Source organism: Larus michahellis, chromosome 6 (assembly GCF_964199755.1).
Source record: "Larus michahellis chromosome 6, bLarMic1.1, whole genome shotgun sequence".
NCBI classification, from domain to species: domain Eukaryota; kingdom Metazoa; phylum Chordata; class Aves; order Charadriiformes; family Laridae; genus Larus; species Larus michahellis.
In genome coordinates, this window is record NC_133901.1 from 58829504 (window position 1) to 58836848 (window position 7345).

Consider the following 7345-nt stretch of genomic DNA (forward strand, 5'->3'; position numbering starts at 1 on the left):
GTGTGGTTTCAGCACAGCCACAAGTTACAGTACAGTGCAGATACTGGCATTCCCAGCTTCCTTTTCTTCCATCTTTCTGGAGAACCTCTCCCCTTCCCACTCTAATTCCCAGATGTTATCAGACCACATGCTCAGCAAAATCCCTACTGAGTGTTCCAGGAATCAATTTACACCTCCTTTTCCAAGTAGACACCGATACCCTGACATGCAGCTCACTGGGCAGACAACTGTCCTTTCATTTAGGTGAACATCTGGAGAGATTATTTATGGTACCACAGGTTCAACCACAATAACAGCTTCACCAGTGGAGAATTTTCCTACCTAAAGATTGTGAAGTATTTGCTCTTCTTTCAGAGCCTGTTTCCTCCAGGGAATTGACATCTCTAGCCAGGAACTCAGCGAGCACGCTAGTTTCCTTTTTTGACTGGACAAAAAGCTGGCAATGTTGCACCATGCGTAGAAAATATAATCTGTCATGGCTTTGTGTACCATAATAATTCTGCTATATTAATACACATTTACGTATCGCTACATAGTTTTCCCACACCTTTAACACACACTAGTCATTCTCCTGACATGCGTACTTATGACCACAAACATTTTCATGGACAACTTTAAATTGATCTGCTTAGCATTTACGGCTTGCATCTGTGTTAATCCAGACTCTCAGTTTTATGGCCAACATCAGGGCGGCAGCAAGCTCTATGGAACAGCCTGTGAAGGGACCGCTTCCTCCCACACCAGTTCTAAGAGTCATCTCTCACCTACAAAATGCTACGGATCGCGATACGCCACATCCATCTACCTCTTCCAGGGAGAAATGCAGAGATTTGTAGCAGCAATACTAATGTTAATAAGAAGGAAAGCACCAGCAAAAAAACTACTAATCAAGTAAGGGCCAAGAACACGATCAACAGCAATCAGACTGAAACATTGGCAGAGGAGATGTTTACATCATGAAGCTCCAATAAAGCCACAGCAGAAACAACTCCTCAGGAGACCCGTGCTCCAGTAACAGGAGGATGGTGGCAATGTTGTGTCACCTTGTATGTGCCATTGCTTTCTGCCATCCTAACGGGAGGGAAAACTGGCCATAAGGATACTCGCAATGATACAAAGACAATGGGCAGCCACCTTGTCTAAGACTTATGGAGGAAGAAGCAAGATTCTTAGGTGGGAAAAAAAATTCACTGCAATAACTTTCTGACTTTTTAAAACGAGTAAAAGACCTTCCAAAAATTAGTTCAAACCAGCTCAAGAACTAGCTCTAGCATGATCAAGAGGAGCATGGATTTGAAGCCAACATCTCATCCTTGGTGTTACACAAGTGATCCTTGTGAGCTTTGACAGGTGTCTTAGAGCCCATGAGTACGCGGATGTGAAAATATGAGTGAGATGTGTGACAATGAGTGAGTGAAATAAGTTTTCTTTTAAACTAAACTTCCCCTTTCATAAAGATTCACACAAAATCTTGTTACATTCATTTATTTATTTTTTTTACAGGCATAGGACAGCAAAATGCAGCATACGTCTCATCTTCCTGGAGTCTTGTGTTTTTCTACACCCTCCCAGTCTCGCACTCCAGCAAGCTCCCCCACATTGGCCCATAGTACAGATAGCCGAGATGAGTCATAAGCTTTTTCTTGGATCTAAAGCCAAATCACTGTTAGAAACGCACAAAACTGGGCAGCACACAGGGTTGGCTAGAACAATTCGCACCTAAGAAAGATCAGGTGTTGCTACAGCGCACCACTAATTGGTCTCCTCTGAATTCCCTCAAGTGATTCCCAGCTTTCCTGAAGAATGAAGTGCAAACCTGCACACGGTACTCCCACAGCGGCTCCATGTAGAGCAGAAGCATCTATCCCCTTACCTGCAGGATAAACTCCTGCTCGTACACCTAGGATTTCCCCTCCCCCCGCCCCGCATACAGTTGTGACTTGCTATAACCTGCAGATCATCTCTTGCAGAGCTGTTGCTGAACATTCGCTCTCCATCTGACACTCTTGCAGCGCTTTCTTTAAGTCACTGCAGTCCTTTGAACTATTTCTTATTGCATTCCCGCGACTATTTCTCAAGATAACTTTTAACTCCAATCCTGTTCTGCAGTCCTCACCATTCCTCCCAAACTCACAACAGTTCAACAAACGTACTCCGCAAACATACTAAATATACCTTTTATGCCATTATATGGACTCTGAATGAAAACATTGAATGCCCTTGAACACTGGACAGGCTCCTGTAAAACTTTAGCCAATAAATCCTTCTCTTCTGGCAACAAGCCCCATAGCCACTCACCTAAGCGCACATAAACACAGTATAGATGCAGATGGCCAGGAATTGGTGCAATATAGGCAACCCCCCCCATGTCAGTTTTGCAGGCTGCACGTCAAACAGACAGGTACCTAAATGTACACGACACATGCTCAAATAGGCAAATAAACCTTGCCAAATTGTGTTCTGCAGGGCTACACTGTTAGAGATTTCTGAGCTTGGTAGTTCGAGCGTGGTTTCAGGTATACTTACGCTAGTTGGAGTCACACTTTATAGCAATTGGGTGTAACTATACTCCTAGTGACCAAGTCACGGGGTTATCAGGCAGCTAAATGCAACACAGCATTCAAAGAAATCAATCGGGTTTTCGCAAACAGCAGATACCCTCAGACATAGTGAAAACTAGGTTAAATTGATGAGCCAAGCAGTGGAAGAATATATGCACACTTACATCTCAGGTGACACCTATCAGAGGCAGGATTTAGAAGAAATATGGAGTCAGCTGCCTCCATACAGACATCTAGCAAACAGAATATAGGCCCAGAACTGCTTTTAGCATTTTCTCCTAGAAATTTGGTGTTATGTAGGTGATAAAATAAAAATAAAAGATACCCCAAAGCTCTTATACAAACCAGGTATGCCTTGTGTAGCTGAGGTAATGAAGTCTCTTTTCCTTTAACATTGCCATTGTCCCCGATTCCTTCATAACGCCTTTATCTCTTACATTTCACCCTCCCATGGGGCAGGACACAGCATGTGCTGGAGCGGAACACATGCTGGTGAGCGAGCGCAGGCATGTGGTTGCAACTGAATATATGCGTATCTGTTAGGGAATTAGAGATCACTGTGACAGGAGTGCTTAGACTGACAAATCATACCTATTTTAAGCTTTAAAACAACTTTACTATATTGGCATTCATTGACAACACCCTGTGCCAAGAATTCTCACACTGTTGAGCATCATCACTACATATTGGTTCTTAAATACAGAATGGGTTGGAAGGGAACTTTGAAGATCATGGAGTCTAACAACCGGTGATGATCCACATGATCATCATATATTCAAAACAGCCAGTCCTTTATCCTAGATTAGCTGTGAGCATTCGGTACCAGGGAGCTGATGCTGTACAGTCAGTACTGGCAACTGTGACCTGTGGTGGGCTAAGTCACAGATGGTTTCAGGCCACAGCTCTTCAACAAGGACAGTCAAAACTGAAGTAGGCACCCGCTTTCTTCCCCAGCCCAAACTGGAGGCCTTATCCCTCTAAGCCTGGGGAGTTTCTAGCTAGTGGCCAGCCCTCGGTCTCTGGACAGAGTGCTGCAAGGCTCCAGGAGAAGGGAGGCTACTTTCCCCACATGCCTTTATCCCACCCTTGCCTGGGTTTGTTCCCCCCTCCCCTTTGCTAAGAAGCTTCTTCCTTCCTTAAGGCAAAAACTCCTTCCTTAAGGCAAAAGCAGTCTTCTCCCAGCTCTCAAGGCTACACTTTTTCAGTAATCACTCATGAATAAGTTGTTATGGCTTTCTCTCTCTCTCTGCTTTCAGCCCGTGACCGTTTTCAAAGCTTCGCTGCTATCTCGCGCTTGAACTGGAAATCATAACAAGCAGCGCCTGCTCCCAAGCTCCACTTCACACAGGCTGTTCTCACACCAAGATGATAACTAGCCTAACAACCTAGGACCGAGGCCTTGCACCACCTTCTGTCTGTGTTGAAAACAAAACGATATTGAAGTTTTAGTATGTTTCTCTTAATGGGTGCAGCAGGCATCCGCTTTGGCTGCGGCGGCAGTTGGGTGGCTGGCTGCAGTTCTGGCCCCCAGCCCTCTGGGACCTAGATTTGGAACAACTGTCAATGGTCTTTAAGAAGTAATTTCTCTACAACGACATTTAGGTATATTGTCTCAGGAAGTTAAGAAAAAGATAAATCAATTCTTCTTGGATTATTCCTCCCCTGCTTCTCTTTACTGTTCAATTCCTACATTCAGTATCCACAGCTTGGCTACAGAGGAGAGATAATTGCACACACACACACACACCCCCACACACACTCTACTTCATGTTTTTATCACTCTGAGCATTACTAAAACAGGCTCCCTCCACTACAGCATCCTGCTTCCAACCAAACCCGGTTCTTTGCAGTTTCAGAGTTGCACCGGAGAGCCAGCCTGGGACACCCATGGGTGATTTTCTCAGTAGCTTATCTGCCACTTACTGATGAGCCGTTGACTCTGGCATCTGCATAAACAACCTGGGCTGACCCACAGGTCAAACCCCGAGCTGAGGCAAACTGGTACAGTTCCAAAATAAGCCTTGGGAAAGACGAGTGACCTCCTGAAACCCACATTAACATTTTAATCCTTAGAAAGTCAATTTCTAGGTACAAGGGTAGTATTTTCAACAGGCTGGCTGAGTTTGATTATCTGAACATTATCTCCAATAATGAAATGGTTTGGAGCTCAGCTATGCCATTAATTTTATATTGTGTGATAATCTAGTTTATAATTAACTTGTAATATTACATCAACATTATAATTATCTTGTTTATAGAAAAGTCATAGACTTTTTTACTAAACTCTTTACTTTAAAAATTTTATTTCCCTGTGAGAGCCTTGAAAAAAAATAATAATTGAGGATTCTTTTCGTATACAAAGCATGATACTGCATGAGCCCACCTCGAAAGCATTTCCTATGTTAAAACTATGAGCTGGTGGAGTTGAGTCACATGAAGCGTGAAACAATCGCAGCTTCATTAAATGGGCCACACAAAAAAACTGTGTAAGAAATTGTTATAACTGAGTAGATATTCTTACACTTCACTCAGCTGGGCCAAAGGAGTTCCCTTTAATTCCTTCTTAGGGAAGAGTTTAACTTCTAAAGATAAGTTTAATCAGTTAGTTTCATCCACGTTCCCTGTCAGGCACAACTGTACAAATCAGCTCCCTGCTCTCTGCTAAGGCTGCTGCTGCCTCAGCTCTCCTGCCCCAGTACTGCAAGCCCACCTTCACCCATTTCCATCAAAGTAGCTTCTCCTGGCTTATTAAACAGACTTTTTGCTAACCCAGATTGTTTTGACTGGAACGTAGAAACAAATATCTTTCAGCGTTTCCCCCACTAATAGCACCAGCTCATGTGTGCTTTCATTTAACCAAGTTTTCATAATTTAATTCACCTTTGCCTCAGTTGGGCTGATCCTGTCCTGGCAGGAATATTTATCCCAAACGGTTTGTGCATGTTCCCGCACCCTATCAGCCAAGCCCTTCAGGAGGAACAGGGTGTACATCAGCAGCGTGTCCTTGCTCCTCTCACATATATCTGCCCTCAGAGCGGGCACCCTTCAAAGGCAAGGAAGCAAAACCATTTTCTCATCAGGCAAAGAAGGCATTTTTCACTCTCATACGCTTGAGAAAGCTTGATTGCTTCATTATTATCAATAACTGGTTTGTTACTCTTTCTTACATAGCACTGCAGACAAGGCTGGCTGTCTTTGGCACTGGGCAAGCACAGCAGCCTTTCGCTTGTCTTTTAATTTGAGGACCCGAAAAGCATCCCTCAGCAAAAGGCTTTGGTGGTAGTTTGATCCCTGAAAGGATGCTCTCCTGCCACAGCATCCCACCTGGAACACCTCTGACCTCCTCCTCCTCGCCACGCTGGGCTCAGCTCCGTACCACCCGGCATCCATCCAGCCCTGTGGCGAGCAGGCTGCAAACAGAAAATAACACAGAGGCAACAAAAAGAAGGCTTATATATTTCAACAGCAGCAGTTCCCTGCCCTGCTGCGTTACAGGGCTGCATACGCGGGGGTGTGGGAGGGAGGGCGCGAATCAGCTGGTGAGGGAAGGGACGGGATTTGCTTTTTCCCCAGCAGCAATAGCACTAAACGCCGGCCTTCTGCAAGACCAAGACAAATTGAAGAGATTTAATTACCACACTCCACATTCTGAAAAGAAAGCAGGTGCTATTCTAGAGGGCATTTTGATTTACTCCTGATATCTATAACAGGAACTGATGTTTAGGATCAGAAAGCAAACAGACTGAAACGAGAAGTAAGAAACAGGAAAAGAGTGCCAGTGGTTAACTAGTAGAACAAATTATCAGGGGAAATGTTGGTTTTCTCATTTCCTGATGTCTTCAGATCTGTCTTTTTGTAGTATATGTAGTTTAGCATAAATCAGCAAGCTAATGTCAAGAGAACATGAAGAAATTGCACGGCCTGTGAAAGATGGGAAGTCGGTCTGTGGAGTCTAATGGGCTGTGCAGAGCTGAACTCCGGAATAAGAAATAAAGGGTTTCTTCTGCATCCAGAAGCACACACATCCTGCGCCCGCACGGCAGAGCACCGGCGGGCAGCTGGTATTCGGTCCCTTGTGGGGTGTCCCACTGCTGACCCCCGCACCCACACACAGCCGTCGGCTGCCTGGGCAGAGCCACACGCCAGCTCGTTCCGCATCCAATTCCCAGCACTTCTGCTTTTCTCATTCCAGGACACGAAACAAATTCAAATTCTTCTTCCTCCCGCTCCACGTAAATAATTACACCAGACAGAACAGATCCTGTGTGTCCTACATACCCCGTTATCCCTTTTACTGCAACACACGTTCCCTCTAGTTTCTTTCTTAGTTTGCCAGGCAGAGGAGACAAGGACCCCACAAGCACTTGTCACTTTCTGGGGTCCCACTCAGACCCCCCCCCATACAAAACCAAGAATGTGTCCTTTGGCAGAAAAATATTAACTTTGCCTCTTATTTCTTACTAAAAATCAGTCAGAAGCTCTCACAAAGCAAAGCCTGACTGGCAGTTTTTCCCCCGGTGTTCTCCCATTGCTCAGCTGGCGGGATGAGGTAACCAACAGGCAGCAGGTACAGGCAGCTCGGGAAAGGTCTCAACAGCCTTTCCACAAGTGTGTTTTTCCCAAGTTCCAGCATTCCTAACATATCTATTCCTTTACAGCCCCACATAGCGATCTCGCCAGCAGTACCTTTGGGTACTCTATTCCAGCGGCTGAGCCTCAGTTATACACTGCTAATTATTATTGTTAGCAGCCTCTTTTGGATCACAGTGATATTTCAAGATGTC